The sequence below is a fragment of the Oreochromis aureus genome, linkage group 9, assembly GCF_013358895.1.
Source record: "Oreochromis aureus strain Israel breed Guangdong linkage group 9, ZZ_aureus, whole genome shotgun sequence".
NCBI classification, from domain to species: domain Eukaryota; kingdom Metazoa; phylum Chordata; class Actinopteri; order Cichliformes; family Cichlidae; genus Oreochromis; species Oreochromis aureus.
In genome coordinates, this window is record NC_052950.1 from 21,145,221 (window position 1) to 21,167,867 (window position 22,647).

At 40.5% G+C, this 22,647-nt stretch overlaps 1 pseudogene; it reads right to left on the reverse strand.

Moving 5' to 3' along the window:
* Positions 1-40: 40 nt before the first annotated feature.
* On the reverse strand, positions 41-22,455 carry LOC116323401 (annotated as a pseudogene).
* Between the last annotated feature and the right edge of the window lie 192 nt (positions 22,456-22,647).

A 22,647-nucleotide genomic window follows, 5' to 3' on the forward strand; every position in this document is an offset into this window, starting at 1 on the left:
AACCATTTTTATATGTTTTCATATTTTTTTTTAATCGGGCTAATTTAAATGCCATAAAATGGATGCAGAGAGCATTCCAACTTTGTCAAATTGCACTAAAAATCACATTCACTTTTTGTGATTCTCATCACTCTTTATGTTAATTGTAAAAGTAAAACAAAACACAAAAACACCTGTACACATTTCACATATTACATTATCATGAAAAATAAAAACTCAATAATTTGTAATCACTATCTTTGATACAAATCGTAAAAACTACCAAACAGTTCCAGTTTCCAGAAAAATGATCCAAAATATAAGCATAAAATAAAAACAGAAATCTAATTTTCATGGGGTTGATTGCCAATCCTCTCCTGCCTTTCTATGCTTGCTCATTCTGTTCTATGTTCGCGACCAGCCCTTTGGTGTCCACCGCTGCTCGGTTTGGATTGTTGAAGTATAACTTGTTGTCAAAGGTGGATTCTCCCAGGGTGAGGGCAGGTATCCTAGGTATCCTTTAACGGAACAGGACGAAGGTACCAGGTCCAAGTATGGCAATTCCAATTAATACTATAGCAAGAATGATGCCAGCGGACCCGTGTGTAGTTTCCTGGACGACGTGGGCTAAGGAGGCAAAAATATAAAGTTGGAGCAATGAAATTACTCAGATTTGAAAAATTTAAACAACAAATGGCGGCTTTTCTGTAGGTTTAATAACTAAAAATGATAAATTAGTAAATAAATACATACAAGGCTAAATTGAATTTTTTTTTAAGAAGGGTTATTTAAGTTACCTTTTGGTGTTTTGCAGATGTAAGAAAATGACTTTCTGCAGTGTGTCGTACTCCACAGACCAGTGTCAGAACTGATGTACACACACGACTCTGACTGTGCCATTCCTGATTTCCAGTTGGTATAGTCCACAGGGCTGTTATCGATCCACATCCACTTATCTGAAGCAGAGACACATGTTAATTTATCAACACATATCCAATGCATATCCAGTGTGTCGGTGTGTATATACATGTATGTGTTAGATTGAATTTAACCTCACCTTCATGGGTTTTATACATGCCAATCCAAAAAGTTTTGGCACTGTCCTGGAGAATCTCCACATTCTCTTCTATGAATTTACTCTCAATAGGGTCCTGAATACTCACTAGAGAAGCACCTGATAAACATGGTACAACAGTTAAATGTTAAAGGTCATAAACATAGACATAAGTCTCTGTTTACGTTGAATTATTTGTAACTTACCCATTTTTATACATTCAATTGAGGCATGGGCCCAGTCGTTGGTCACTGAGCTGAAGAAGGAATAACAATGGCCTCTGAAAGGTATCCATGTTCTCCTGCTTGTTGATTGTGGACAGTCTCCAGGAAGCTGCGGGGGAGCAGTGGGAGCTACAACTGAAAAAGAAGGAGCAGGTTTTTTGCCAGTCTTATGAGCTGCCTGCTAACTTTGCATAGTGAGTGTGTATAAAGTCTAAAATAGAGAATGTCTCACCTGGTGACCTTTTGCAAAGGGAATAATAGGTATTGGTACATGGTGCAGTCTTCCATGTTTTGTCCACATCTACATACACACAGGCGTAGTTATTTTTAGGTTCATTTTTGCCCCATTTGGTGTAATACAGAGCCCAGTTATCCACCCACTTGAAGTGAAAACCAGTCTGTGAAAAAATGAAATTGATGAAAACTGACACAGAGCTAGAAACAAGGTCACAATCTCAACTTGAAATCCTGCTTGAACCAGCAATAAGCTGTAACAGGTAGACCCCTACCACATTGCTGTTGAGGCCAATCCACAAAGGCTCGTTGAGCTTGAGAATCTGCAAGGTGGTGTATGCGTGTGCTACGGGGCTCAGGATGCTAGCCAGCTCTGCATCATCTGCTTGGCACTGCCTCCTGGCCTCATCCCAGCGCATTTTCTGGGTCACCACTTTGTAGGAGTCATTGCCGAGCTTGTAAAAGTTCTTTGGTGACACAGTGGTGGGTTTGACAGCAATTTGTGAATCTGAGTAAATGACACACATTAGCTGGTAATCATAGTCACAAGAAATGTCTACGTAAGGGCTCTGCAACTCAAGTTTGACTACACAAAATGTAACTATTTTCCACTTTGCTTTTACATCCCTCCTGTTTCTCTCATTGTTTTCACTTCTGTTTGATTACTTGCTCCTGTGCATTGACCTTCTTCCACCTGTTTTTCCATCCTCAGTAGCCCCCTGTGTATACAGAGTCCTGTTTTGACCCCGTCTTTTTTTGTCAGATCACCTGTTTTGCTTCTGGTTGTGCTTCCTGTTTGGCTCCTGGTCATTCTCCGTGTGTTTTTCTTTTGTTTTTCATGCCGCTGTACTGCTCTGCAGTGTAATGGACACATTTCTGTTGTAATGCCTGTTTCAACTTCATGGCTCAGCGTCCTCTCAACTACCATCATTCAACAATTCATGACCATTCACACTTTTAAATAATTTTAATTTCTAAATCATTTTTGTTTATGCTGGGCATTGTTAAGCTATTTAAACCGATTGTTCTGATTGGCTGACTGTTACAAGCAACAGGTTTGAACTGCTTGGCATAGGGCTATTGTGGCCATAGGCAACATGACCATATTAGGGTTAGTCACTGACATCACACAGATCCAAGAGTTAAAAAAGTTGTCTGAAGCTTGATCTTGTGACTCATAGAGATGAGTTGCATAATACATTTGTATAAACAGTATCTATAAGAGAAAATAAGGATAATAGAGAGCGCCTTTAAATTTAACAGCAGGCTTTACTGATAGTGTGGCCTCATTAGTTTGTTACTCACCAAATTTTCTTTTACAGATGAAGCCATATTCTGACTGACAGTCATCCACCTTCCAGTATCCAGTTTTTCTGGCACTGGTGCCCATCATGATCACACAGTCATAGGACTGTCAAGCAGAAAAAAAAGGTTTGTTTCCATTGGTTGTATGATGATGACAGTATGCTGACATTTCTTTTTACACCGTTTGAGTAAGTAAATATTTGCCTTATTGTCTTACATAAATATTACCACTGGGGCATGCACACATAATGTGTGTAATCACTGTGTGATGGAGGCAGAATGGCTGGTGGAGTAAAAAAGTTTACAGATTTACTCATTTAACTAAAAGTAGTTACAAGTGGTGCTGTGTCTGCCTGCACACTCTACAGGCAGGTTAGGTTAACTGATGACTCTTAATTGGCTGTGAGCATGGATGTCCACCTCTCTGTGTCTGTTCACCCAGCAAAGGCCACTGTGTGCCCTGCCTCTGGCCCTGTGACTGCTGGGATAGGCTCCTGAACTCGATAAGTGGAAACATAGCTGCTGTTGTTTTTTTCTTTCTATATTACTGATTATGAAACAAAGTTTTTAAATATTTTATATGTTCTTTAGATTAAACCTTGACTTGGAAGCATGGGATAACAAAGAAATACTACCATTTCAGTGATTAAAAGTGATCTTTTGAATATTAGACTTCTTCCTAATCCTGTGCTAAGGTGACTGGGACCATCTGGGGTACATACATGTAACATACTGTTAAAGTAAACTGTTTATTTAATATTAGCTGTCTGGACAGGCAGCACTCAGTCTAATCCAATCTGTTTACTAAATTAAAGCATGTGAGGGACAGAAAAAATTCTCAGAAAAAATCAGTGAATAACCTCATGAAAATATCTTCCTGGAGGTGCTGATGATGGCTCTCCTAAGGCCCAGTTGGTGTATGAAATGCTTTTCCCATCTGTCCACACAAAGCGCATGTCCCAGTTGACATCATTCATACCAATCCAAAAATCTTCCTTGTAGTTCAGCATCTGTGTTGTTAGGAAAGCTAGAAAGGAATAATCAATAATTGCAATTATGGTTCTCAGCCGGAAAAGGGTGGAGTGCCCACTCCGGGTCGGGGATGAGTTCCTGCCCCAAGTGGAGGAGTTCAAGTATCTCGGGGTCTTGTTCGCGAGTGATGGGAGAAGGGAGCCGGAGATCGACAGACGGATTGGTGCTGCGGCTGCAGTGATGCGGACGCTGCGCCGGTCCGTCGTGGTGAAGAGGGAGCTGAGTGTAAAAGCGAAGCTCTCAATTTACCGGTCGATCTACGTCCCGACCCTCACCTATGGCCACGAGCTGTGGGTAGTGACCGAAAGAACGAGATCGCGGATACAAGCGGCAGAAATGAGCTTCCTCCGAAGGGTGGCTGGCCTCTCCCTTAGAGATAGGGTGAGAAGTTCGGCCATCCGGGAGGGGCTCAGAGTAGAGCCGCTGCTCCTCCACATCGAAAGGAGCCAGTTGAGGTGGTTCGGGCATCTGACAAGGATGCCCCCTGGGCGCCTCCTGGGTGAGGTGTTCCGGGCATGTCCCACCGGGAGCCCCGGGGCAGACCCAGGACGCGCTGGAGAGATTATATCTCTCGGCTGGCCTGGGAACGCCTTGGTGTTCCCCCGGATGAGCTGGAGGAGGTGGCTGGGGAGAGGGAGGTCTGGGCTTCTCTGCTTAGGCTGCTGCCCCCGCGACCCGACTTCGGATAAAGCGGATGAGGATGGATGGATGGATGCAATGTAATTTAGTGACACATGAAAATCAACCGATATGTTTAAACATGAACGGCACTTTGCAACACTCCTGTCACTCACCTTGCTCTTTCTCACTGGTTATAGAAAGCAGATTTCCTCCCTGGTTTATGCAGTGTGTCCTGGCATCGTGCCAGTTTTTGTTAATCCCCACAACAAATTTGTAGCACTGTGTAAATAAAATGTAATCAGGGCTTTTATACTGAAATAACAAATGGGCAGAAATCAACTTGGCCAGGATATCTTTCTACACTTTTTATTTATTTATTTGTTTAATTAAAGACATTTACCTGGAATAATCTGTGTAGTACACACTGTTCCAAAAAATAGTAATGTCAAAGTATTTTACTGTGTATGTTACAGTTGTGTACTGTCTTCCTAGGATATCATTCAATTTACATAAGCAGACTGTGATCTTACATGTCAAAGGTAAAATAACATAACATCACTGTAAATATAGTAAAACACAATTTACTTGTTTTTAAATATATTTTTTCGTACATATGCATATTAAGACCGTAAAAATACATACAGAAACAGCTAGTTCTCTCCCATCATGCCTTGGGACATGTGCTGCTGTTTAGATGTTCTTGTTTTATTGTTTATGGTTAGTTACTTTTAACTGTTATCTTGAATGTTGTGTTTACGCCGTGGTGCAGAGTCACTGACAGTTGTTGTCTTGTAGCGGGATGTCACTCATATACCATGAGTGACTTCTGTTCTGCTGTTGTTGAACATTGAGGCACATGGAAACACCAGAAAAGTGTTTAAATAAAGAGCTCCCCCTACCAGCTTGGGGTTGAATAACAAGCTCAATCTCTCTGTTTGAGCTGTTTAGCTAAGATTCCTTTGCATGCCACGATGTGCTAATTATATTATTTCAAAAGAAAATGTAGAAGTAGGAATTGCAATTAATATAACTCTCAAAGTATTCACAACATTCCTGAACAGAAATAGGCTTCTGCACCTGGGCTGAGGGTGTGGCCATGAAAACAATGTGATATGCCATTGGATGTTGGGACACATAATAACATGACGCTAAGCATCGGCCAATGAATGTGAAGTAACAACAACAAGGGCGCGGATATGGCTGCGAACGTAGGGAAAAATCGTGCATTTTACAGTTCTGTTCTGTTCTTCTAGAATATCATTAAAGTTCCGTAAATAGACTTTGACTTCACATTTCAAATGTAAATTAACGTTAAATCACTGTAATGTAATGAAACATAATTGTCGTGATTACTAAATGTATCTGTCTGTACATATGCATATTTAGATTTTTAAAAGTACATTCACAAATGTATCATGATTCCACAAATATCTGTCCGTTATTTGAAAGATTGAACTGTTGAATTCAGATGTAATGCTATGGTTAAGTATATAACATGATCCCTATAAGCTTGTGTTACATCGCATAAGTATTATTATCATTGCTAGTTAGAGCGATCGTGGCTCAGGAGTTGGCCGTTCGCCTTGTGATCAGAAGGTTGCCGGTTTGAGCCCCAGCTCGGACACTCTCCATCGTTGTGTCCGTGGTCAAGACTCTTCACCTACTGGCGATGGCCAGAGGGGCAGATGGAGCGATACGGCACCCTCGCCTCTGTCAGTCTGTCCCAGGCCATGCAATCCATTATTAGTTAAACCAACTGTTAACGGTATATTTCTGGACATTTACATATTACGATTCATATTGCCACATTCATTGACCTTGTTTATAGGTAATTTCATTGTTTGATCACGTTACAATGTTCCTAATTTCATGTCTAAAAGCACTTGGAAAAGGCAGAATCCCATGTAACATTAGCGCAACAAACTCTATTTTCACTACTGAAAATGACCGTATTTTTACGGGATAGTTATTTTCTGTTATTTTACGGTCGTATTTTGGCGCCCCAGCTGCCGGGATATTACTGTTTTTTTGAGATGTTTTCTTTTCCTATTTATAGATGATTTCACTGTTTAATGACATTAACATGTTCCTAATTTAATGTTTAGCGGCACTTGAAAAAGGCGAGATCCCATGTCAAATTAGCGCAACTAATTGTATTTTCATTATTGGAAATAACCGTATTTTCATGCGGGAGTTATTTTCTGTAATTATACGGTCGTATTTTGGCGCCCCAGCTGCCGGAAGATTACCGTTGTTTTACGATGTTTTTTTTAACAGTGCATATATATTTACCTTTCCTTGGAAAGCTAGCCACTCTGGAGCACATCCTCCTTTGGGAGCTGTGGTCGGGGCCATTGTTGTATTGATAAAACTGTTGCTTCTCTTACATATCGAAGGAAGCTCAATACCACAGTTAATATAATTCCAGTACCCTAAATGCGAAGAATTTACAGAAAATGATGAATTGAATTAAATTTCAAATCATTTCAAGGGATTTAGGGGTTAATTTTTTAGCTACCATTTACCATAAATTACAATATGGATTTTCTCTGTATTAGACTCACCCATGCCGTTGTACATAGTCACACAGTTTTCATCATTGTTGGCAAAGTTGGGCTCATTGCGTTCCCATGCAGTGTAAGTTACAGGGGTGCCATCAAGCCAGCTTAAAATGAAAAGTACAGAATTAACAAGTGATCAAGAAATCCTAAACATTTGATAAAGGTTGTTTGTAAACAGGTAGTGTTTTTTTTGTAAATAATGCATTTTGATTTACCTAAATGATTTATCTAAATTCACTATCAGGCCAATGTAGTACTGTCCTTCTGTTCCTCTAGAAATCTGTTGAAACATAAAAATGAGACTTTATATCAGGAGGAAAAGGAAAAAGAGACTCAGTGGATTTTGGAATTTTAAAAGAAAATGCACAAAGGTGCTGATTTGACTTCTCACATTTGGAAATAAATTCTATATTTCTTGCCTGTTTCCTAAGGAACTTTCTCTCGCTCTCTCCTGTGATGACCACAAGTTCACCAAAGTTTTTTTTGCAGTAGGCTCTGGCTGCTTCCATACTCTGTTTGTTCATGTTCAGGTAATACTGGCTGTCGTTGTATAGAAGCCATCCATCATCTGTGGTGTTGTATTCTGCAAAGAGAACAAAAACACTCATTGGAAGCTCAGTCATGCAGGCAGCTTTGTGATTCTGTAGTATGTAAAACCAACATGCTTAAATCAGCATTCTTGCAATGACAAACTAATCTTTAGCATGTTGGCACATTTACGTTTACATGAACAGTAGATTCTGATTGGAAAATATAAGATGACTTATGAAAAGAGAAAAGCCAGAGATGTTGGAGAATCCTTATGGTTTAGCCTCAAAGAACCATGAAGGAATTTATGAGGTATAAATTCATTCATAAATTTCAGACCAGTCAATGAAATAGCAGATGGCATTGTTGAGTCTAGACAGAAGTGGTGAATCAACTGACCTACACTGTATTTCTCAGTGAAATAAAAAGATCTGTTGAAACAACTAGAGTGTTCTCTGGAATAATAATTAAACCTACCTTGTACAGATATCACAGGCTCGGGGTTGGGAGTCACACCTGGCAGTATATGAATGAGAATCATATATTTTACCAAACTTTAATTTAACGCCAAAAGTTTGGAAATATGTGAGCTGAAATTCCAAGATAAGATCAGCCTGTCTTACCTTTGCTTAACTGGCAAATCCAGCTATTGTAGGCATCACAGTGTCGATCATTCCACCTCATTCCTATGTTAGAATCCATCTCTGTACAGTGCTCGTTGTCATTGTGGTTATTTGATTCTCCATAGTCCCAGTTCTCAAAGTCAAACTAGGTCAAAGTTTTTAGAAAGATACATAATTAGACAGGAAATGAGAGCAGTAATAATTAAAGCTTTTCCTGATTGTTCTGAATTGCTATGTACCGGTGAGCCATCACTCCAGACAAAACCTCCATTGGTTCCCTGTAAGCTGAGGCCTATCCAAAATTTTTCACTGTAGTAGACACTGTATGAAAGTAAAAAACACAAGCACTGATTATCTGACATGTTGATTTACCCAGTATGAATTCTGAGATATGCAAGCTGTTAGCTAGTGCAAGTAAACATACTTGAGCTGTCTCCATTCCTGATGACTGTGTAAGCTTATGAGGTCCCCGCCAATGGCCCTGCAGAAGTCCCGTGCTTCAGACCAAGTCTTCTTTTCCTCTTGATTCTTCCTGTACACCTTTATTAAGGAGAAAAAAAGCAAAGTAAGCCAGTGTTTTATTACTGAAATGATGCAAATTTGTTATTGTTCTTAAGTTTGTGCTCCTACTTTTAAACATTTGTTCCCTTTGCCGACTGGGGTCCACTGAGACGCACAGGTCGCAGCCAGAGTGGTGGGTGGAGCTGTTGTCGTCTGCACACCCTCAGCACGTTTCTTGCAAATATACTTCTCCTTGTTACCGCAGCTGACAACATCCCATAGTCCAGCAAAAACTCCAGTTGTCATAGCAACACATCCTTGTTTTCTGTCTTTTATTAGAGTAAGGTAAAAGGCATAAGGATTAGATTCAATCAAATAAATGAAAGAAACTGTGTTGAGTATAAGAAGAGCCTATTAACTTCTCATTACTGATCATGATTGACATGACAATGATGATCATGACAGCATACTCAGAACAATGGCAAAGACCAAGTGAACTGAAGAAGGAGAACTGTAGATTGGGAAGGTCTGTCTCTAAACAACTGCAGATTCCAAGATTATCAGTTTAAATGATTCAGTTTAAGTACTAGTTTTTCAGCTGTGTCACCACATTGCCAAGATCTGGAAGGAGACCCTAACTTTCTCCCTCAGATGAGAGGAAATTTAGTTAGTTCAGGAACAAGCTAGGAACAACCAAGGCTGAAGCTTGACATGAACTGGAAACTGCTGTAATCCCAGCTTGACTGTCCATAGTGAAACCAGTTTCAAAAACCAGTGATTTTAAATTGGACAACCAAGTCAGAGCAGTGGTGAAGTCCAGTTTTTATCATTTAAGGTGACTGGCAAGAGTAAAATCTTTTCTTTCAAGGCAGCACCTTAAAACAGTGACCCATGCTTTTATTTCTCCCCGCCTGGACTACTGTAACTCACTTTATGCGGGGTTCAGTCAGTCGTTGCTCAAACGTCTGCAGCTGGTTCAAAATGCGGCTGCACGACTCCTAACAGGAACTCGTAAAAGAGAGCATATAACCCCTGTGCTAGCCTCTCTGCATTGGCTTCCTGTGTCTTTTAGAGTTTATTTTAAAATTCTCATGTTTGTTTTTAAATGCCTTCACAGTCTTGGCCCACCTTACCTCTCCGAGCTTCTTCATCACCACACACCCTGTCGGTCTCTCAGGTCAGCTGACCAGCTGCTCCTGGAGGTACCGAGATCCAAGAGGAAGCTCAGAGGGGACAGGGCCTTTTCTATCATGGCTCCTAAATTATAGAATAATTTGCCTTTGCACATTAGAGAGGCCCCTTCACTGTCCACTTTTAAATCACGTCTTAAAACCCACATTTATTCTTTGGCTTTTAACCTCAGTGAGACTTAGTTTCTCTTTTAATTGAGTTAGTTATTTAATTAATTATTTTACTTTCTTTTACTTGGTTTTTATTTATATCTCATGTAATTTTATTTTATAGTCCCAATGTACAGCACTTTGTGTCACCTGTGGTTGTTTTAAAGTGCTTTATAAATAAAGGTGATGATGATGATGATGAAAAATCAGCACCTTCGAGCTCAACTGAAATTTGAAACTGTCCACCACTCAGATGAAATAAAAGAAGTAAATGTGAGGAGTAAGTTAAGAACACTGCATCAACTGCCAAGCACGGCGGTGGTAGCATAATTTTCTGGGACTGTTTTGCTGAGAGTGGTACTGCTACATTACAAAAAGTGGATGGAATAATGAAGAAGGATGACTTCTTTCAAATTTGACAACTTCTCCTCAAATCATCAGCTAGACATGTTTAAACACACTCCAGCAGGACGGTGATGCCAAAACTGAATGTGATAGGTTAAAGAGTCTAACTAAGGTGTACCTGGCATTCCCACATTGAAATGAGTGAATGTGACCGCTCTTTCAGTCGTCCATTTGAAAGTGTTTCTGTCTTCTGTGTTGGATAAGCCTGTCCAGAAGTACTTCTCTGGTCTCAAGCCCACCAAACTGACTAGAAATGCATTCTCATATCTGCGTGAAAACATACACAAACAGAAAGTTTGGCATATGTGTGACATTTCTACATTAAAATTAAGTGTGTAATAGTTGTGAAGTTCAAAATAGACATACAAATTTTTTCTGTCATGGTTCAGTACTGTCCATACTAGTCTGATAAAGGCTCTAATATTAAAGGATTGTTATGTAAAAAGTAGGCTACTGTGATCAAGTGATCAGAGATCAAATAAAGCTACCCTTGTCCAGTGCTTTCTTTTTCATCCTGGCCAGAGCTACTTTGTCACCTGTGGAAGACCTCAAAGGTGATATGGTGGAGAGGGAGAGTTGCTGACCAGTGGAGGTATGCAGAGCGAGTCTGGATTACCAAAGAGGAGGACTCGAAAAACACCAACCAGTTTCAGAGCATCTCGCTATTGATCGTGGAGGGGAAGGTGTTTTTTAGCATTGTCTCCCGGAGACTGACCGAGTTTCTCCATCAGTTCAGAAGATGGGGAACCCAGGAGTTCCAGGCTGCCTCACTGGCGTAGTTACACACCTTATAAGAGAAGCCCACGAGAACAGAGGCGACCTAGATGTCTTGTGGTGGACCTGACCAATGCCTACCTACAGGTCTATCCCGCACAAACTGGTTGAGCGTGCTCTACACCTCCACCATGTTCCCAGAAGGATCACGGACCTGATCTTAGACTATTATGACAATTTCAGGCTCAGGGTCACTTCTGGGCCAGTTCAGACTGGCATCGCCTCGGGAAAGGAATAATAATAGGCTGTACCATCTCAGTTATGCTGTTTGCCCTTGCAATGAATATGGTGGTAAAGGCTGCTGAGGTGGAGTGTAAAGGGCCCCCTATTAGAGCCTATATGGATGACCTCACCATCACGATGTCATCAGTCCCGGGGTGCAGGTGGATCTTACAAGGACTTGAGAGACTCATCTCATGGGCAAGGATGAGTTTGAAACCTTCTAAGTCAAGATCTATGGTACTAAAGAAGGGGAAGGTGACGGACAAGTTCTCAATCTCAGGAACCATAATCCCATCCATAATGGAACAACCAGTCAAGAGCTTGGGGCAACTCATTTACTCCAGCCTGAAAGACTGCTGCCATCCAGAAGGCAAATGAGGACCTGGGAGCCTGGCTCACTAAGGTGGATAAGTCTGGCCTTCCTGGACGATTTAAAGCCTGGAACTACCAGCATTCCATCCTGCCCCGAATCCTGTGGACTGTACTTGTCTATACAGTTCCAATAACTACTGGGGAATCCCTTGAAAGGAAGATCAGTGGCTTTCTTTGTAAGTGGCTGGGTCTTCCCCACAACCTCACCAGTGCCGCGTTGTATGGGGCAGGCAACATCTTGCAGTTACCCTTCAGTGGTCTCCAGTGATGGGAATAACGGCGTTACAAGTAACGGCGTTACTAACGGCGTTACTTTTGTCAGTAACGAGTAATCTAACTAATTACTATTCCTATCATTACAACGGCGTTACAGTTAGTAACAAGTAAACGCGGTCCGTTACTATTTTTCAACAAACAGACGGATGTGTTCAGCTTACCGCATCTTATATCAGTTGCACGGAAGTAGCTGACTACATAAGTAATCTGGACGCTACAGCTTTAAACAGCTGCGCGCTCCCGCAGAGGGCCATCACGATCACTGTCTAGCACAACACCTGGAGCTCAGGGGGCAAAACAATCGCATGAGTGCTGCTGTTTGACTGAGGAAGAATAAAGTAGTCGTGGTAAGTTAATCACATGACCACTTAAAGACGAAGCAACACGGTGATATATACCAGTTTTTAAATTGTGTCGATAGGCCACGTAAAACCAGAGTCATGATAAACAATATATAAGCGACGTTTTTTCCTCAATAGTTTCGCCATGTTAGCTCTAGCAAGCACTCTCTGCTTATGAGCAAAAAAACAAAACAAAACAGGGGAAGTTTTAGGAGTGACAGAGAGGGAGAGAGAAAGAGAGAGAGAGAGAGAGCAGAAAAAGAGAGAGCGCGAGTTTTGAGATGTGAGAGATTTGTGACGTTTAGCGTGTTTGGAGTGTGTTGTTTATGTGTTGTCTTGTGTAGTTAGTGTGTAGTGTTGTGGATAGTTTTGTGTTGTGCGTCAGAACAATGAGGCGACTGCTGTCTCCAGGTAGAAAAAGGAGTGATACACCTGCTGCTGTCAGACCTGCAGGTATCAGGCTGTGATGTTCTCCTTTATAGTGGACAGAAATTATTTTTTTGGAGGGGCACAAATAATTTGTGTGGCATCTTATTGAATGCAGAACAGCTGATTGTTCTGTAAATAGTTTGAAATGGTTATTTTAACCTCTTAAGCCCCAAGCCTACCTGATCTCCTGCTGTTTGCCCCCGTATCAGGGGGCGTTGGGGCTTAAGAGGTTAAAAAAGGGTAAAAGGTAAATGGATGCAAATAACTTTGTTGTTTGCAAAACTTGTGCATATGATCTTAAAATTGACAATTAATATTTGCATTTGAAGTTGTGAAATATGATTCATTAAAGATGTTTATGGTTGTTACAGTAAAAAAATAACTTTTTCTACTCTGATTTTATGTTTTTTGTCTGATTTTAGATCAATTGTGTTAATACAGTATGTCAAAATGAAAACATAACTGTAAATTCAGACACGTGAGGTTGTGCTAAAAAGAATGATACCAAACAAGGCAAAGTAAATAGTTTTTACAGCTAAAATGTGGAGGGAAAATCAAAAGTAGTAAAAAATGGCCAATTATACCCTGGACCCCAGAGGGTTAAACGTTTTTTTTAAAGTAACGCAATAGTTACTTTTCAAGTAATTAATTACTTTTAGAATACTGTAACTCAGTTACTAACTCAGTTACTTTTTTGAAGAAGTAACTAGTAACTATAATTGAATTACTTTTTCAAAGAAACTTGCCCAACACTGGTGGTCTCACAGAAGAGTTCAAGGTGGCACGCAGAAGAGAAGCCCTACAGTATAGAGATGCCAAAGACTGCAAGGTGGGATCAGCAGGTATCGAGGTAACGACAGGAAGAAAGTAGAAGGCCGAGAAGGCAGTTGAGGTGGCAGAGTCACACAGATACTGTTGGGGGTTTTAGCAAAAGAGGGAACAGGCTTGGGGCACTTCCCAAAGGCCCAGCAGGGCACAGGGAAAGGAGAGACACCAGCTACTCCAGGGGAGGTCCAAGCAGGTGAGGAGGAGGAGCGAGTAAGCAGGGCTGTAGGACTCAGGTGGCAGGGAGCATGGACAAGGTGAGAGAGCACCTTGCAGTGCAAGGTCACCTGGGCAAACATCATGCAGGCAGACTTCCACCATCCAGGCTGTGAGTGAAGTGGCAGAGAAAGCCACAAGGTGGCTGTGGATTAAGAGGGTGGATCCGTGGGTAGCTATTGCTACGTAAGTCGGGGCCTGATCGCCCCCGGCTGGGTCGCCCGGGCGAAGGTGTATGATGTTGCGAGACCTGAAACACCTGATGACCCCAGGATACATCAGTAAAGATGTGTGCCAGTGCATCCAGGAGACGTTTCTTGCATAATTCAGTCACTTGAACACGTGCCACAAATTGCAGTATTATGAATGAATGGAGGCCAAGCAAAACAACGCACTGGTTGCTAACTGGAAGTGAACTCAAACATTATACAAAAGTGGACAGTACACTGTGTCAATGTATCTCACCAGCTCACCAGAAAAATGAAATAACTAACCAATTTTTCAAAAAAACACAGTGAGTAATGAAGGTTTCAGGAAAAGGGTCAGCTTCTCAGACAAAAAATATATCTTTCCCACTCAGAGTTATTTTCTGTCAAGTCATTCAGGTACAATTGATGGCACAGTTCTGGTACAGTCTTTTCTTTTGGTCTTTAGATAGAGTTTATCAGAATTTTATTGTGATGCAAAGATTTGCTCATTAGCAGTCATGCAACATGGATGTGAAAGCAGACTTATGTTTACATGGAAGTGCAATAAAAACTGCTTTTATTTTTATTAAAAATCAATAAGTAGTTGTGGCAAATATTTGTGATCTCAATAGTAAGCAAAATGTGATTATTTTTGGGGCATAAAAATGTAGCACTAACATGAACCAGAAAAAATATTGTATGTTACATTACAGCCTGAATTTATTTGTTATCTGGTTAATGCAAAAAGATCTTAATTTTTAAAAGTAAGGAGCAGACAATACTACGCATACTCCAAAAATGTGTACTGCAAAATAGTTCATAATACTACAAAGCAAAATAATTGAAATTGATGTAACAAAAAAGTGTTAAAAACAGAAGTTTTTCAGTGTCATTCTCTGTAATATTTTAAAAACTGGTATTTGGTATTTGAACTATTACAAAAACATTTAAACATGAAATATACCTATCAGACACATCGACCAGGTTCGCACCAGCCCCTGAGCATGCCTGCTTTGCCTCTTCAAAGGTTTTTTTCTCAGCTCCGATGTTATAACAGTATGAACCAAACCGGATTGATCCCTAAAAACAGGAGAAAAAATGATGAATAAAGGCTTTTCTGTTAATTACACCTGTATTTAAGGGAGAGGACATAACTCACAAGCTTGCATCCCTCGTTGACTTCCGCTAGACTGCCTCCAATTGGTTTAGCCGAGGCCCTCTTCTTGCAAATATATCCATGCAACTTCTCACACATGTGATCTGCCCACTTACCATCCTGTATAAGAAATACAGAGGGGTCTTAGAGTAGTAGCTTTATAACAATATTGATTGTCGTTTTACAAGAATTTGTGCTACCTTTCCTTGAATCAGGACACAGTCCTCTTGGAAGCTGGTGAGATGAGAGGGCTCATCACTCTGCCACTGGGTGAAGGTGACATATGAGTGATCGGACCATTCAAAGAGCATCTGGTTCTTTTGGTCATTCAAGCCAATCCAGAGCACATCTGTCGGCACTGAGGTTTGAAATATAGAGAGATGGAAAGTGGTCATATATGTCTTCTTACTCTTTCAGGCTGTTTTTATAATAGCATTGTTTAATGAACATCACAAATTTATTTTTTTAGTCTGGTTTGCAGGTGCTGCCAGGTATAGTTTGTTACAAAGCTCATACGGTACAACCTAGCTAATGCTATGCTAAGCAAATTAGCTCAAGGCTAGTTTCATATTTTCTCAAAATGCAAAATTATTTCTTTTAATTTATAGGAAGGTAGGTAATAGGTAGCAGTGATGGGAATTCCGGCTCTTTTTAGAAAACTGGCTCTTTCGGCTTGGATCACCCCCTATGGAAAAGAAATAGTAATAACTTATAAAAGACTTGCATAAGATGTGGCCTACTTCATATAGTGAATCATATAAGGCTTATATGATTTACTCATGAAAGTGGCCACTTTCTCATTACTTTCATATATTGTTTTAGTAAGTATCCAAAACATACAAATTTCATTTATATAATTTTTCAACGGATCTTGTATCTGTTTTCACTCTTGTATGCTTTTCATACATGTTTCACACAAGACAGATGCAAACTTTATAAGATTTATATATATCTTGTCCATATGGGACTAAAAAGAGTCGGCTCTTTCCGCTCCCAACCAGGTCTTCAGGTTGTTTTGTTGCTTTAATTAATTTATTATCAACAACAATATAAAATTATGCACAAAAGGAATTACTAATGTAAAAAAACCGTGGTTTTATTTATATATGTTTATATATAAATATATACGGTGGCCCCTAGAGACAAAGCATGTACAAACTCCAAGCATGTACAAACTCCAAAACACATTGCTAGCGTTAACTGAACTTCCAAAACAGAGCTACCTAGATCACTTAAATTACAGAATTGAAAGCATATGTGTATTGTTAGTGTATTTATACACAAACACTCATATATATTCAAATAATAATTTAAAAAAAAGTTCATTTACCTGTTCATTTACCTACTACACACCATATCCGGTCGTTGGTACTTCCGGGCTTGTGTAGCCACTAGGTAACAAAAGCTCAACACTGCCCCTAGCATCCTGAAGCACTTCGGTTGTGTTTTGGAATTTGTATGTGTTTTCGAGGTTTCACGTGTTTTGGAGTTTGTACGTGCTTTGTCTCTCGGGGCCACCATAAATATACTTTTATTTATTCACTCCAAATAAAATGTAATAAATAAATTATATAGGCTAATACAAAAACCAACTATTTACATTTCAGCTTTCAACTATTTAAATTTTCAGCTTTTTCCTTTTAAACAAATTTAAAGTGAAACAACACAAAACACTGCAAACCACAACACAATTAAATATAAATTAAAAGATGCAAAACAAAAAGAAGATGCACATTCTCTGTCATATGGGCCTGCATGAATAAACTTACCGAATCCTTTATCATACGCAACTGAAAATAGCTGTGGATGATAACTATACCTTTCTAATGTGACGTTGTTGTCCCTGGCTCTCTTTCTCTGTCTTTCCCTCCGCTGTTCCTCTGCTACTGCGAGTGCAACTACCGCCCCTCCCCCCTCTGCTCAGCGCAAGCACAAGGGTCACGTGCAGAGTCAAGCGTAAAAAAAGGTGCGAGAGAAAGAAGAAAAAAAAACAAAAACAAAAAAACCCAAGACTCCCAATAAAGAGCAGGATCGCGCCGTTCACGTCAAAGACCCGGCTCTAAGAGCCGTTTCGTTCGCGACCTACACATCACTAATAGGTAGGCCTATTCCACGTCATGATAGAGTACTTACTTTCTGATATTTCAGTACTTTAGCAGGATATTGTTATTTGTTGTTATCTTCTTGCACACTTACTGTATCCAGACTGAGAAATAATGAAGCTCTGCTCCTCTATGTTATGTATGCTGGCCAGATCTCCTCCTTCTTTGCGGCATGCAGCTAAAGCATTACTCCACATCTCTGCAGTCCTCACCAGATAGTAGCAGTTTCCTGCATAGTGAACCCAGTGATTGGGGCAAAAGCTGGGCTGTTTGGCTGTGGATAGAGACCAAAAGGGCTAAGAACATACTCTTTGTAAGTTTGTATTGTAAAGATATAGACTCATAATAAATGGAGATTTACTCGATGGTGGGGGCAGACTGGTAGCATTTCCTTTACGACAAATGTAACCAAGTTTCTTGCTGCACACACTGCTCTCCCACTTTGAGGCCTTTGCAGCATTTAGGGTTGCACAGTTTAGCCCTGGGTTTGATGATGGATGACCTGTGGGAAGCAAAGGTTTGGTAATGCTAAATATAAAAGTTCTCCAGGTATTTAAAAAACTCACATAATTCCATGACATATACCAAGACATAGTTACCTGGGGCCCAGTTTAAATATCTGAAAGGGTTTCCGTTGCTCCACTGCCATCCACTGTCAAAATCCAACCTGTTCAGCCCAATCCACAGAGATGAGCCCAAATGATTTGCTAACCCTGTGTCAACACATGCATTTGAAATTAATGTATCATCAGCAATATAACACAGATGATACAAGGTTGATTATGTACCTGAAATGTATGACTGCTCATGCAGCTCTACGATGCTGAGGAGGTCAGCTCCCTGCTGCTGGCAGCTCTTCCTGGCCTGATACCAAGTCAACACTGACTGTGCGTTTAATTGATACTGAACCCCTGTGACTGGGTCAGTGTTCCAGTTGGAGGATGCTAGATTATGGTAAAGACACAAAGCACAAACAAAAATTATTACACAGCTGGAAATTACTTACATCAGGAAGTTAAATTCATTGAACGCTCCCTGACTTCAGTACACAGTGAGGGATTCATTTTTTTATTACCCTGAATGGTTTGAATATGGACTGAAGACTGGGTGCTATCACAATTTAAAACATGGCAATTTTGATGACATGTTTATATATAACAGTGATTCCCCAAGTGTGAGCTGGGGGGTCCCTGGTGGGCAGTGAAGGTACTGCCGGTGGTGCTGCAGTAATAAGAGAAATTCAGTTTGAATTTACAAGTATGTAATTACATATGTATATAAATGTATTTATTTATATAAAAATTAAAAACTGGTAATAAGAGGTGGTGAGTTTGTAATATATTATTAATAAGGTTCTGTGTTGCAGGAGGGCCTTAACAATGACTGGGTAACATTAGCAATTTTTAGCCAACAGCCTGTGTTGTTTATGCTTTTTGAGTAACATTTTCAAGGAAATACTTTCTTGTATTTTGATTAGAAGAAAGATTAAGGATTGGGTGGGCCCCATGGGAGTCTGTGGTTTTTAAGTGGGCCACAGCAGTCTTGACTTTGGGAATAGGTGATACACAGGAACAGAAAGTATCAACAAGAATTTCAAAACTTAAAGAAAGGAACTGTATAAAGTATGTAATTTAAGAGACATCCTCTACAGCCTTAGATGGGACTGCACTCTGACTTTATAAAACAGTCTGGTAAGATGAGAGCCATTTATTTTGCTGTTTCTTTCCTGCCTCAGTTTAAGAGTAGTGCCAGGGAAAACTTACGCCTGTGAAAAGAGGAAACAGAGGACAGTGCTGTGTTGACAGTCCATGAGAGGAAGAGGTGAGAGAGGGTCAGAAAACAAGCCTGCAGCACTGAATTCTTCATAAAAAATCTATTTTTTGTGCATGATTTGATAAAAGTAACCATGGAGGGCTTCCTGTCTTCATATTATAGATGTAAAGTGGACTGGATCAGACCATCTTTCAGGTTAAAGAGATTTTTCATTCCTTACCTCTGGTTGGACAAACTCCCCATTTTCCCACTTTATCGTAATCTCTCTCTGTGGCACACCACAGCTGTCCATCCGTACGACCGTCTTTAGTGCATTCAGCGTACCACTTCTTGTTGAACTTAAAAGGGAACTGACAAGCGGCTCCAAAAGCATTTCCTCCTAGTGTGAATATCTCTGCGAAGACACAAATAATGGAGACATGCAATCATTTCACCAGCACGTGATTGATAATTATGAGAGTTTGCCTCCAGACTTCTTGGAGTTCTTTTCTCAGGCTTTTAGAACTTCATTCAATTGATTTCACCCAATTTACCCTCAAGTTTATTTACTGATGCTGGGTGAGAAGGAGTAGTGCTCAGTTTCTTGGCTCTGGTAAGGTCAGTCATTTAAATTTAGAAAATGGACTTGTGCTTGTAATGGACATGTTCCCATGTTGAAAAGGTTTTTTTCCCAAAACGCTCCAGAATGTTGGGAAGTTCACTGTTGTCTAAAATACTGCTGCAAAAGCTGCAAATGGTAAGTAAGAATCACTGCAAATTACTCCAAACCAGAAGTACAGTAAAATGTGCAAACACATACTTGTACTGGCAAATCAGAATCATCAGAATCAGAATCAGAATACTTTATTGATCCCTAGGGGAAATTATGGTTATACGGTGTGATAAATGAGTTTTATCTTGACCTTAATGTGATGGTTGATGTCATAGTTGGACCGGCCATCGGGCATACCGGGCATTTGCCCGGTGGGCCGATGGTGATTTTTCGTTTTTATGGGCTGATGGTTTTTTGTTTTTGTTTTTTTTCGTTTTTTTCCGTAACGGTATAAACACTCAAAGGTGGTGGATTGGCCAGATGAAGGGTGATTTGTAAAAATAACTCAATTGTTTGGTGGTGGCTATTGCGGAGCCTCTACAGATTCAGTAACATTAGCAAGTGGTGGAGGCCAGCAGATGCAACACGCTGGCAGGTGGATGACGGAAAGGCAGGAGGAGCAGAGACCCGAGGCGGTGAACTGAACTTCAGGTAAGAAGTTATGACCTGCAGTCTATCTGGGTCAGATATAAACCAAGTTTAGGTGTAGTTTATTTTCGTTATGCTGACTTTTTACAGTCAGTTACAAAAACTCGTACTGCGTACTAGCTAGCATGACAGAGTTTGTATACTGCTGGGCGGGTGCTGTGATATTATTGATGTTGAACTTGTTTTATCTTATTTATAAGGTTAGTTATTAGAGTTTCCAACCGTCCCGTAAAAAACGGAATCGTCTCGTATTCAGAGAAAATATTGTGCGTTTGGTATTGAGGTGAAAAGGAACACAGTTTGTCCCGGACTTCAGCTGCAATGAAAAAGACACAAAGCTGGAGTTATTCTGTGTCTTTGCTGCACAGCTGCCTCTTCTTCTCTCATTCTCTCCCCTCCCTCTCCTGTTGCTACTTCAATCATGAAACTGATCAATGATCAGCTGATCGGCTTTTCTCTCTTGTTTGTTTATCGCTCACTTTGCGCCAGAAAGAGGAAACTAGCGGATGTCGAGTTAAACAACAGCAGTACGTTTAACCTCTTAAGCCCCACGCCCCCGGTACCGGGGGCAAAAGGGAGGAGATCACGTTTAATCGGTTATAACGCCGGTTGAGAAATATAACTCCAGACATGTGTGGTACCCACAGAAACCTCAGAATCTCAGCTACAATGTCATATAAACCATTTCTACAACCACCAAACACACCGCAAACAAGCCGCGATTAAACGAGCAGTTACGTAATGCGCAGAAGTCCGCTAAACACGCAAACGAGAACCAGACAGTCTTCAGACTTCATGTAACTGGTTATAAATAGGCTGGCTAGCTTCCAGGGCTATCACTGCGTAAACACACGAAGTTTGACCACGATCGGACCAAAATTCACTGAATTAGCCGCAAAAGAAGAAAAAAATTAGGCGAGAATAAAATCTACTTCCTTTTTCTGTGTTCCAGTCTCAGTAACTTTGACACAGTAATATCCGCTTTAATATTTACACCTCTGATTAAATGTCCCAAGTGTTGGCTTCATTTTGATACAAAGATTGTAAGGACGGAGTTTGTAATTGCAGAGAAATAATCAATTTAATTGAGGCATTGCATTTTCGAGCAGGAAGCTCAGAAAACCCCTTGGGGCTCAAGAGGTTAACATATTTAGATGGTAAATGTAATTTCATCTGTAGCCATAGCACTTTTTTTAACCTGGTTTACTTTGTACAGAAAATAATATTTTGCATTTGTAATTTTAATGGAAGTAAGAAAGATTTTATTGTACTTTACAAATTACTAAAACAACAACTTTAAAGCATGCACTGTTCAGGGACACTTAAGTTTAGCTATCTTTGTAGGCTTTTGTACCCATCATTCCTACCTTGATATCCCTTTGAACAGAGGTCCCCCTGAGTGCCATATATCCTCCAGCGACTCCAGATCCCAGAACCTTTGTAGATCATGACGCTTTTCTCATCGTAGTTGCCCCAGTTTAAGTGCAGGTCCTGGTCTTTTAGGCCAAAGAGGGTATCGTTCTTACACTGCCAATGCTGGAGGTCATTGCTCTCATCACATTCCATGAGCTGCACCTTCACCCAGTCTTTTATTGCTGTAGTACTCAAACACAGCTTGAGGGACAAACTGAGGAGGTGAGACTCAGAGACCCATCGGAACTGTTGATCTTCGGCATGAGGATTACAAGCAGCCACTGTTATAGACGTGGCACTCTCCACCTTTACGCACTTGTTGTGATCTTCATTGAAGATCAGGAAGCTACTTGTGTCTGGAGCAGAGCAAAAAGAAAACTCAGCAACACATTCACATTGTATATTTTTTTCAAATGAAGCCACAAGCGTGTTAGCCAACAAAAATGTTTCTGTGTTACATACCTATATCAGCGGTGATGCAGAGGACTTGAAGGACACAGAGGCCCACAGCAAAATTTAAACAGGGCAACATTGTCCTTGTGTAGTTTGCAGTTACTATTGGACGAGGCTGTAGCAGAGATTTCCCGTCATGAGCAAAGGGGTCTGGTGTATGCAAAGGTGTGTGACATGGAGCAACAGTGATACAGAGACTCAGTGCCTTCTGTTGCGATCCAGCTGTCGCCCCCCGATTGTTGGATTGTGACCTGGTAGAATAACACACGACTCGAGAAAGACTTTCAGTTCAACAACTTCTTTATTCACTATGTGCACGGGGGATGTGCACAGCGCAAAAGCCTCCTGCAGATCCGAAGGGCAGTCCATCTGCATTTAAATAAACACATTATATTTATACTCTTTCAAAGTTCCTCTTCAGCGCCTACTTTTCCTGTTATTTAGTACTCTGTGTACATAC